Genomic DNA, 12742 nt, shown 5'->3' with positions numbered 1-12742 from the left:
TGAAAACAAAGTTTAGATTAAAATCATATTTAATACACCTTAAAACCGTACCATAAAATATCGACCAACCACAGTGTTGCGTAGTTCCGTTTAGTAGACAAAACTGTTTCAAAACACAGTCATTCATGGCCCCGTAACCCATAATTACCATAATTAATTTCAGGTAATGCAAAATATTCACAAAATTATTCTAATTATAAGTAAACCCGCGTAGCTCACCCAAAAACTATGAGATTTGACATTTCGGAGACCTCACGCTTCACGCTACACTAGCGCCTCTAGCGGCGAATTCATACGCGATAGCCGTTATTGGTGTTAACTGTTCACTGACCATAGATATTTATTTATTTATAATAACAGTAGGATTCATTTTAAAACACCTTGAATAAAAGCCTATCCAAATGTCTTCATACCTCGATCTACATATAATATTATGTCAACTCCAAATTAGAAACATAATAAATACCTGGGGCTTTGAAATAGCAAGGCGTGTCTAAAATTTTATAATACTGGTTACATTTGATATTTTCAAAATTGAACCTTATTCACAATTAGTTACAAGTGAAGACGGATGCAAAGCGTGCGTGGTGTTAGAATAGCATGGACTCGATAATTCTAGGAAGTAGGTGTCCACTGCATAATCATTACGTTTCAATTGAACAATAACTAAGTCAAACGTATTGTTTTTCTATTTTGAACCCTAAAGACAAAAGTTAAGGTTTGAATTAGAATGAGTTTCTCAGTACTTATGTTGCTTTTTAGTTCTCGCAGTTGGTTAGTGCCCGTGCATGGTGTTAAGTGAACTGTGTTGAAGTAATTTTTCCTAAGAAACATATTTCGAAATAAAAAAAAAATGTTTTTGTTCTAAAAGTTGTAATTCAATGAAAATCCAAAAAATGCAGCAATAGTGACATCCTGTTTCAGATAGAATATTAATATTTTTATTCTTCTGTCTTTTCGTTTTTGATTAAAAGATTTACACCTAGTTATGGAGCGTGTCAATTCGCTCCTATCTATATCGTCAGTATTTTCACATAGATATTTTATAACTTGTACTAGGCTAGTATAAACATTAGGGCTCTTCAAGGCTAGAGTGAATAGGCTGTCACTGAATGACTAAGATACTTTGGGCTCATCTGCACTGCACTTTTCATTTGGGTTCATATATAGGAGTCAATCACGGGCCAGATCCATATAAAAAAATGCAATTAAACTTCATTCAGTTTCTGGAAGGTTCAGATTTTTCTAGCTAACAGACATTTTCTTACCTAAATATGTACAGGTATGTGTACAGACGTACTATTGGATTCCTGACCCACCATAGAACGTTCTCACAGTACGTGTCACAAGGAATTCCCTTGTCAAGCAATGCGATGTCATTATGACTTTACTACAAAAAGGTTCCACTGTTCGCAGACTCAGTTGGATCGATAGTACATTATATAGACGGTAAGACATCTATGCTAAATTTTTGCACTTCACTGTAGCTCATATTAAACGATATTGCACCGGATAACTCACGTCTTAAATCGAAATTAGTGTATTTCGTCGGGTAGTCGCGCGAGCAGTACCACTACCATGAGTTTACAGTGACCGTACTCGATAGCGACGGCGTAAATTATTTGTAGAGGCGGTGTGAAATTCTCCATACAAATAATTTATGCCGTCGGTATAGAGTACGGTCATTGTAAACTCATGGTAGTGGTACAGAGGGGTGGCGCGCAGTGCGCGTGTTGCAGCAGCCGCCGAGTCGCGTTGCTCATTAAGAGAAGTCTCTTCGTTCCATTCTCCATACAAACGTAGTCCCGGTCTCATTTGAAAACTAGGCAACAGAAATAGATGAAATGGACTAGACGTCCATCCGTGTCGTATTATCTATGCCTGTGGTTTTTCAGATTTTCATATAAATGTGTAATATCAGAATTACAGGAGCTCAAAAGTGGACAAAAAAAAGTTGACAACTTTGCACGAGAATTACAGTCTAATAAAGCATTTTTACAAAAATCGAAAAAACCACAGGCATAGAAAATATAATGAATATCTTGACTGTAAAATATCATTGATTTCTGTGCTTTACTTTTCTTATAATATCTTGAACAAGCCTAAAGCTATCTCGATATAAAATTACGGACGTCGTTGCGGAAGGCATTAGGGGACCAAGGGGGGACGGCTGCGAGCGCTTATGTCACGAGCGATAAAGACAGCAATATCCCAAACGAATACCTAACGCGGCCGCGCGGCCGGCAGGGAAACTTTAGCTCGCAACTGTTGCGGGCTAATCCCTAGCTCGACATGTCGAGCTAAACTCGATTTAAGACGTGAATTATCCGGTACAATATCATTTAATATGAGTGAGTCACGGTAGTTTCATGTTCAAAATTCTCTGTAGCTACTAATAATAAACCTAACTCATTACTTTAAACGGACATTCTCCGGTTCAAAATCTACAATTTATTTTAGTCATAATCCCGCTAAACGTTAAAAGCTTACCGTGGGTTAGTGGGTCAGCGTAGCAGTGAAATAAACCAATTAGCATGCTAACGCCTTTATAGCGCCTTTATAGGAGTGGCCGGCGAGTTTCATAAGCGCTGTATAAGCGACGCAGGCTGAGATTTTAGCTAGGTACTGGCGTACTTAGGTATGAGTTAGTGCTGTAATTTCGTTTCTTAAAAATTGTTTTTAACCGTCCCCGCAAGAAGAGCGGTGTTAGAAGTTTGACGCCAATATCTGTCTGGCTATCTGTCTGGCAACGTAGCTCTGAAACAGATGGACCAATATATATGCAGTTTTTTTTTGGAAAGCGGTGGATCTAGGCTATGTTTCATTAAAATTGAATCAGCCGTTTTTGTGATATTGAATTTTGACGTGACAATATCGGAAGTTTCAACTTTTTACGCTGGTTAGGTTATACTACTATAAATCTACATAGTTTTGCATATTAGTAAGTATCTAAATATGCAGGTAATTGGCACCCTGAAATACCACATAGGTACTTAGGTTGCTTTCTTGTCAGTAATCCTAAAAAAGATACCTACAGTCAAACATAGAACCCCTTTTTTGAAGTTGGTTATAAATGACGCCACACTGCGTACATTTTGCATGGGAGAGGGGATCTGCTAGCTTACATCATAGATCCGATTCAATATATGTTAAAAATAGTAGATTGTCATTTTACTCCGTTACTGCGGAAGTTCCGCAAGAAATCGTATCTTAATTCTTAGCCTCCGCCTCCGCCTCCGCATTTTTTTTTGCGGGGTTATAACGGAGGTTTATTTCTCATTTTATTATCTCGGCGCGCAGCGGGAACATGTCAAATAACACACGACAGGAATCAACCTGTCTCGTTGCTTGGATGTACGAAATTGTAATGTATATGTTTGATTGAACCGCGATTTTTAGTGATTTTGTACAAAGTAATTGTTTATTTAAGTCACATGCACGATGACGCCGAAAACAAGTGAGATTTGGCAGCTTTTTTAGAAATTTTAGAGATTTTTGAGTTGAATAAATCATAAACTACTATTTTTTCCACATCCACGTTCACCTCCGCATCCGCCTCCGTTAACCTCCGCATCCGCGGAGGCGAAACTCGTCGCCTCCGCATCCGCCTCCGCCTCCGCTAAGAAGGCCTCCGTTACAACCCTACACTAGAGCATAAAATTTTACGAGCATGAGAAGTGAAAAAAACATTGTCAATTATGAGTTTTGTGTTAAATAAAGGCTTCGTTAAGTTTCAATGACGGCTATTTAAGCACATGTCTTGACGTTAGGAGAAACCGTTACAAGCCAAGGTTCTATATTTCTTGACAATGCCTATTGCACAAGTAGCGACTGTCATAGTTGACTAATCAACAGCAGGCCACAATGTATGCGGTGAGTAAAATTTCTAGTTGGATGACACAGGTTTTCAAGAACATGCAATGTGTTAGTCATGAAATGATTTGCAGTTTCAGAATTAAAACGTTGGAATGGTAATATTTTTATGGTTGATTAAAAAAAAATAGGTGTGTTTGTAAAAACTGCGATGGAATTTACAATGGTTTGTAGGTAATAACTATTAGAGCTTATCTGTTAAGATCACTGATTAGTTATTTCACTACAAATTAGAAAGTAAAGTTTTTGTTTTTTATTCACCTTGGAAATTTATCAGATTCAATAAAAAAAACTGTAAGGTATCGTGGATTGAGTGCAGCCGCAGTCAGTGCTAAAAGGCCTACAAACTACTTATTGTTACATTTTTCCCGTAGTGGCATTGACCCTACCTTTTCTTTAGGATTACTTTTGAGTTAAAGTACCTACTCTAAAAAATAAAGGAAAATTAATGGCTCCTTATTCCGAAGCACATGTCATGTGTTGTTAGTGTCCAAGAAGAATCCAAACATTGTTTTTATTTTCAATAATACTGACCCAATCATGACCCAATATCTCACCTGGTGAAAAGTGCACATGGTATCTCACTGGTTCAGTAACAGCCTATTCAGTTTCACTCTAGCCTTGATGAGCCCCATATGGTATCTATATCTGGAAATACAGACGAAGGGATTGAACTCCTTTCTTCAGCAGTTCGCATTAGATGACGCGGACCGCTTCTGCGGTACAATACTTTTCATCACACTTGCTCGTAAACAGTGTCGTAACATGCAGGCTACCTTGGTTGCAACCCGCCAAATAAAACCCTCGACCTTAATGTGCTTGTCATGAAACCCGTGGTCGGTAAATGAGTCTTTGCGCGTACACATTGTCTTGTCATGAAGCCCAAGGTCGGTAAATGAGTCGGTGCCCGTACTGATGGCGCGGCGCGCGCTGCTGCAGGACTACATGGACCACCACATGCACACGCACGTTGCGGCGCATGCCGAGGGAGGTGGAGGGCGACGTTGCCAAGAGCACAGCCTAAGGTATCGCCAATATTTGGAAGAATTATATTTTTTCTTTTACAAATATAAAATTTTACTTGCAAATGTAATGAAAAACATTGTATGTCGCACGGGCGGTACTAGAATTACGAACATCGACTCATTAAAGCCCTCAGTCTTCGACTTCGGGCTTCTAATAGACTCTCGTTCGTAATGCCTTATTTACCGCCCTTAAGACACAATGTACTATTACGCCCCATGGCTAAATTTCCAGCCTTAGCTTTTTGGTTCTGGCCAGTGACAGTAAAAAAAGTTCAACATGCTCAGAATTTAATAAAAAAAAAATGTCGCGACTATATTATCGCTTTTCAGATGCCGAACAAAAGCGTGTAAGTGTTCTAATCTTGAGACGCGAATGCAAATGATTGCACGTCCTCCCCACTTATCAATGGGACGTGACGTGCGTGCCAACTGGCTCTGCTGATTGCAGGAGATACTGTGCTGCGTGGTGCTGTGACACTTTCCTGCGCTGGGACAAAGTCTTGTTAACGGTGTGCATTTTTATTGGATCGATACAAGGTAACCCCCGTATGTCGGGAGTCAGATCAAACTGCGATCCGTTGTCGTTTGGCTCAAATAATAATTATTAGGCAGAATAAAATAAAAATAGTAAAGTTTAGTATATTATTATATGGAATGCTGAGTCACTTGATGAAATATCTTGGGAATTGCGTAACTCCATTTTCTTTTTATATAAATGTGTGTACCAATGAATAAGGTGTGCAGCAATTTTAGTATACTGCAACACAGTAAGTCTAATTTATTGCCAACTATCAATATGTCAAATTATCCACTTAGTGCTACAAGGATACATCGGAATGTGTAATGACTCAGGTTTATAAACGAATGCTTTATTGATGAAGGCATAAATATGTTACGCGGACACTTTAAAGTTACTGATATATTTATTTATTAATGCTACTGATATTTTTGTCTCACCGAGACTTCAATTTTGTTTTTTTTTCTTATATAAGCAATCCGCCGCCAATGGACACCTGCTAACACGGAGGTATCACAGGTGCATTGCCGGCCCTTTGAGAGACAGATAGGCTCGTTATTTAAAGATCCCTAAGCTGCTAATTATAATTAATTAAACATCACAGAAAAAAACATAATAAACACTCGTTACCACTTTACTAAACTGCATGCACTACTTTTAATATTAGTCAAGTTCAGTTGTCATTGATGATCCTAATTGACAGTCCAGTCTTATTAGGCCACGTTCTCGCGGTTACGCAATGCGGGCGTATTGTATCTGTTTCTTTTATGCCATTCTGGACGTGTTTATGTGAAACGCGTTAACCCTTCGGCTGAAGTGTTGAAATTTAACGGGAATCCAATAATTAGGTCAATAGGGTAAAAGTGGCCCCTTTTCACTCTTGTCGTCCTTTACTGACGCAACTAGTGGGAAAGAGGAGTCAAGACGAGTCGGCGTGTGTATGAAGGCTCGAAGAAGAGCACTGAAGGCATTTTCTTTTCTGTCATAGTACTCCTACTGTCAAACTAACTTTTCGACCCATTGCAGCGGCCATGGTTATACACGCTGAAGTAATTTTTAACCCCCGACGCAAACAGAGTTTGACCGCTATGTGTGTCTGTGTGTCTGTGGCACCGTAGCTCTTAAACGGGTGGACCGATAAGAATGCGGTTTTTTTATTTGAAAGCCGGTTTTCTAGCAATGGTTCCTTATTCATTATCAAAATCGGTTCAGCCGTTTTTGAGATATTAAACTTTGAAGTGACGTAGGGGTTTTTCAAGTTTAAGTCGTATAGAGCAACTAGCTTTTGCCCGCGGCTTCGCCCGCCTGGAATTCGGTTATCGCGCGCTGTTCCCTCGGGAACTGTGCATTTTTCCGGGATAAAAGTAGCCTATGTCACTCTCTGACCCGTAAACTCTATGCCAAAAATCACGTCAATCCGTCGCTCCGTTTCGACGTGAAAGACGGACAAACATACACACTTTCGCATTTATAATATTAGTATGGATATCATCATCTTCATCAGCCGGAAGATGTCCACTGCTGAACAAAGACCTCCCCCCTAAGAACTTCACCTCGCCACTTCCACAAAACACATAGTTCAGAAGTCAATCTCCTGTATGTACTTCACTTTTCATACCTACGCTCGGCGGTCGCTCTAAGGTTGTCAACTATGGCTTATGCACCAAAAAACTATCGTGGCAGTTGCACTCGTATCTAGTTGTTTGATTTATTGTTGAGAATGAAACGGGAAGAATGGAAATATAAATTAATAACTAAAATATTTTAATTTTAATGTCATTGTTATATTATAAATTTGTCACAGAAAATATCTTGCGACGATTTCGTTATTGGCGAAATGCACGATTATTTAATTTAAGCAACCGTCCACTGAACAGTTATAACAACATTTTTTTTGTTGCTCCATTGTTGCACGTAAAAGTTCACAGACGCGTTTCTCATGCGGATGGCACTCGCGCTCGCACTGGTCCCAACCGGTCCGAGATATTGTGTCCGTGAGCAGTGTCTATGTGTGTGTTGCTCGAGCGCTTTATTATGGGGATTGACTTCTGAACTAGACTCGTATTAGAATCATCTAAAGCTGCATCATTATTTTGTGAGCGGTTAGTTCCAATGGAATGCTGAAAGTTTCTCTATGAGGGCTACAACATAGATGTCGCTGGTGTCGCTGCTGTGACTAAATAAGAAAACAAACAAGCTGAGATATGTGCTGCATAGGAGATTTGTGTCTGTACTCCATTCCAGTGGTGGTGTAGACTTGTAGAGGTATAGCACGCAGCACGGAATGCTGAGGACCTTGGTTCGATTCCCAGCGCTGGTCTCTTTTTCTGGTTTTTCTGTGCATCTATGGTTAATAATAATAATAATCTTTATTCATTTAAAGTAAACGTTTTACAGTATGATGTGGAGGCCTCCTAGTAGGCGTTTGAACACCTGTGTCAGGAGGACTCGCTCTTCCCGATTTACATTTCGTTGACAAAAGTTTGAGTTTGTATTTTCGATATGGATTTTACGGGATGACCGTAAAAGTAACAAAATTTGGAGTTGAAATAAAAAATACCAAAATACCGAAACAGTACAGTCAAAGTCATAAATAAGTGATCATTTTTGTACTTTAACGTCACGTTTTGAAAAGCTGTACGAAATCATGTAACGACCGAAAGCGACAGGTACAAAAGTGAACACTTATTTATGACGTTGACTGTACAATGAAGAAACTTTTGAGTCGCTTGAATTCTCTTTTTAAGCATTATTGCCGCGTAAGCTCAAAGTTTTTTTCAAACGACAAACTCAAGTCCCGCTCTAATCCTTATCTCTTTCTGCAGCTTTTAAAAAACTTTCTAAATCGACTCTAGTTTGATAGTTAAAAGTTTTAATTGCAACTCCGAGATTACTGTCGACACCGAGTCCACGTCCACGATCGATTGATTCATTTAACTAAACTGGCTATATAACCGTAGTTAGTTGTGACATCAAATAAATGAAGATAATACACGAGAGTTAAAGAACTCCATTGCTATTAAAAATAATTTTGAATGCGGCTAAGGGATGTTTAAAGAGCAAGCTTATCAGTCTCTCAAAGAGCCAGCAATGCGCCGGTATTATCCTTGTTACGGGTGTCAATAGGCGACGATAATTGCTTCTCATCAGGTGACCCGTATGCTAGATTTTCCCTATTAAAAAAAAATGGTTTTTGGCCTGATTGCTCTTTTTAAGGTTCTGTAGTGAACTAGGAACCCTTATAGTTTTGCCATATCGGTCCGTCTGTCTGACTGTCCGTCCGCGGCTAATCTCAGAGAGTGTTAGTACTAGAAAGCTGTAATTTAGCATGAATATACATGTCAGTCACGCCGACAGTGATAAAATAAATAAAAAACGAAAAAAAATTTTTTAAACAAGTTCCTGTCAAATAAATATGTCGCTAAAGTCGAACTTTCAAGTTGACAGACACGTCTATTGGCATTATTGTTTTATAACATGCAAACGATTATCAACTTTAGGGTGGTAGACTACATATTTGGCTGATGGTACCTCCCATAGACGTAAAGTGGGGGTGATTTTTTTCTCTCGACGAACCCTATAGTGTGGGGTATCGTTGGATAGGTCTTTTAAAACCATTGGGGGGCTGCTATCACGATTTTTCTATTCAGTGATCTGTTTGCGAAACATTCAACTTTAAAGTGCTGGTCTCTTTTTCTGGTTTTTCTGTGCATTCATGTCTCAGTTTGTATTTTCGATATGGTTTCACGGGATACCCGTAAAAGTAATTTGGAGTTGAAATAAAAAATACAAAAAGACTCCAAAAACCAATCATAATACAATGACTCTTTTATACCACAAATAGTAAGCGATACAGAAAACAGGTACACATAGAGAAAAATACAAGGTAAGCGATAGGCGGCCTCATCTTTCAGAGCGATGCCTTCCAGGCAACCTTTGTTATTAACAGAAACAAGTAAGGTTGCGGACTATTTTAAATAACTTTTTTCACCAATCAGAAAGGTTCAAATATACAAACACTCCAGCTGCAAATGAACTAACAAACATCTTATTTACAAGGTATAATCTTCGCAACAGCATTAAATGGGGCACAATTTACATAAGGACCGTGTCGTATTAATATTCATTACATAAGTTGCAAAGAAGTTGGTGCGGACTGTTAGCGAAGTAAATTAAGTTATGTACCGACATTGATTAGGTACGTTTATAATTCTGAAACAATGTAAAGTAGGTTAATTAAATAACCGAAAATCTGAAAGTTCCTACACACAACAATAAAGACTAAGGATACCTATGTTTTGAAGCAGAATTGTGAATGCCGTTTTTTAACCCCCAACGCAAAAAGAGGGGTGTTATAAGTTTGACCGCTATGTGTGCCTGTCTGTGGCACCGTAGCTCTTATCGGTTGGACCAATTTGAATGCGGTTTTTCTTATTCGAAATCAGGTTTTCTAGCGAAGGTTCTTAGACATGTTTCATCGAAATCGTTCAGCCGTTTTCGAGATATTGAACTTGAAGTGACAAAGTCGGGGTTTCCAACTTATTGTTGGTTAGGTTATCTGCCAGTTTCATTTTCTTCTAAAAATGTCAAAGCGCAACTGACAGCTACAAATTATGAATGTAGAATTAAAAATGAAGTACAATTCAATACAATAACTCTTTATTGCGTAATTATGCGTCTTATATTATACCTAGTGCCATCCACGAAGACGCGTGATTTCGTCAAAATTAGACATTAATGTCATTGTCATAAGAACTACGGCACGCGTCATCGTGAATGACTCTACCTATAACTATAAGTAATTACTATCCTAGGGAAAACACATCACTATCTATCTTCTTCTTCTCTTCTTCTTCATTCTCATTATATATTATATATAAAAAAATGAGTTACCGAAATGTATGTACGCGCATAACTTCCGAACGACGGCACCGAATTAGATAATTATTTTTTTGTTGTGTTTGTTATTGTCAGGACAAGGTTTGAGTGAAGCCGCGGGCAACAGCTAAATGTTTTAATGTTTATTAGGACACAAACGGTACAATTCAACTTAATTAGGTCTAACAAACTTATACCTAACATTAAACAATAAAGATGCCACCGTTACATAATAAGGTGCTTTGGGTAATTCCACGGGATTTTTGATGAGTTGACTGACGTTTGTAATTCGTTAATTACTCCGAGTTGGTACATTATATTTAAAGTCTTAGGATATTTCTGTCGTTTCCACTAATCGATCTTATATACTATATAAAAAAGTTTTCTAAATATGATCGATTTATGGAAATATTGGTATTTCAAACTAGTTACTTATTTTTTTGCACAGGGGCTATTTCGGATATAGCGGGTTATTTCTGCGTTATATTTCTTTTTAGGCTGAAATTACCCCATTCATTTTTATTTTTTATTTCGTTAGTAATATCACAGTTACAGATTTTTCAATATCTGTATTCCGAAATACCCCACAAACGCAATGTGGTTCTCAAAATTTGCCGCAAAGGAATATTAATCTACATATATTATTAGAACAAAGATGGTTAGTTAACCATTTATAACTCTTGAACAGCTGGACAGATTATTATGATCTTTGATGTGTGGATTGTAGATTTTGTCTCCGCCCCGAATAGCAGAATAGGGGGAGAGGAGCGAAGCCGCGGGAATATACTAGTAAGTATATAAAACAATTAGAAATGCCATGTCACTTTATATTTTGAACTAGATTACCCGCGGCTACGCTCGCGTGAATCATAAACATTAAATGAAGCAAGCATTCAAGCAAGCATGCTAGCAAGCATTTAAGCAATCATTTAAGCTAGCTTGCAAGCAAGTATGCAGAAGCAAGCATGCAAGCAAACATTTAAGCAAGCTTGCAAGTGAGCATGTTTCGCTCGCGTGAACCATAATCATTTCAAAGAAGCAAGTATGCAAGCAACTAAATAAAGTTCATGCTACATCGTTTTGATAGCCGAAGTATCAGGTACGCTACCCTGTTCGACACACTGGAGATCTCTTTAATGTTGTTAGAGAGGGATCTATTAACAAGGAACCCTACGCCACCCTGTGATGTTTGATCATCCTCGCGGAAGTACAGAAGGTGGCCCGAGTCTAAGATGATGGTGCCCTCTCTATGTATTCACTTAACTCCTGAATATGCCACCCTTATGTTCTCCAGCTCCACTTCCAACTGCGCTAGAAGAGTCCTAAAAGTCCGTCCGTTCTAGGTAGCCAGGGGTCAGTTTACTTAGGTAGCCTGGATCGACCGGGATTCTTAGCATCCTCTGCCCTACCGTTACATGAACGCTACTATGGCAAGGAATAGCGGGGCGACCGGGAACTGGGGCCATCTCTTTGCCGTGCGCTTAATTCTGGTAGGGGTTTGCCCATAATCCCACACTGGGCATGCGAGTTGGCGATCGTAGGGCACAGTTTATTGCACCGCCGATGCTGCAGCCCATCCGGGGCCCGGGGACTTAACTGTGCCGATTTTGGCTGCGCTATGCCGCAATCAGCCAGCTGCCAGAGCCCAGTCTGTCAGACGGCAGGGTGCACCACGGGCAGGTAAGTTGGCTTGGGTCCATAGATGGAGGTGGCACCACAAATAAAAAAATGTAAATCTTGAAAAGTTGAAAGTTTGAATACCTCAGACAATTACCATACTAAAGTAAGCTGGGTTATTTCGGGAATCACTTCACTGGAATATACCCCTAAGGGGTAATTCGGGAAAAAAATTTTAAACTATAGCTAGGCCTTTTAGACTGACACAGTCATTCGCAAAAAACGATTATTGTCATAACATTAATAGTTCAATCTTGTAACTTATCAGTTTTAGAGTTACGGTGTTGGGGTTATTTCGTATTTAACTTTTTGGCACGAAAATGCACTCGACCCAAAAAATATATATTGCACGTCCACCGATGTCAGCGCCTCGCAATCTCTGGAGAGACGCGAGGAGCGGTAAATGGGCGTCCATTTAAGTGCTGCCAGTGGTTAAACATCAACACGTTTAGGAGAAATTTTTAAATAAATGGAATAACCCCGTTTACGGAATTACCCTAAAGCACCTTACATAAAAATTAAGAAATAAAAAAATCTAAAGAATAAAAAATACTTGTGGTATTTGTAGTTATTTCATATAGTAAATTAATAAAAATATTTGCGGGGCATTAAAATAACTCAAAAATAATAAAAAAACTGTTGGGGTGTCAGAGGTTTCAGTTTAATGATAAAAACATTCCTATAAAATTTTCATCTTTTTTTCATATTTTTTTCCACAAGTATGAAAAGTTACATAATTATTGAAATATATGAAAAGACAGCCTCGGACAGT

The 12742-nt window shown here is 38.7% G+C and overlaps 1 protein-coding gene across 2 annotated transcripts in view; it reads left to right on the top strand.

Annotated features, from left to right (window-relative positions):
- Window positions 1-12742, top strand: part of LOC141426898 (uncharacterized) — a 568321-nt gene that overhangs the window by 246422 nt on the left and 309157 nt on the right. The gene's annotated exons all lie outside the window — the stretch shown is intronic.

This window comes from Choristoneura fumiferana, chromosome 3 (assembly GCF_025370935.1).
Source record: "Choristoneura fumiferana chromosome 3, NRCan_CFum_1, whole genome shotgun sequence".
Taxonomy (NCBI): domain Eukaryota; kingdom Metazoa; phylum Arthropoda; class Insecta; order Lepidoptera; family Tortricidae; genus Choristoneura; species Choristoneura fumiferana.
This window is presented reverse-complemented; position numbering and strand designations above follow the sequence as displayed.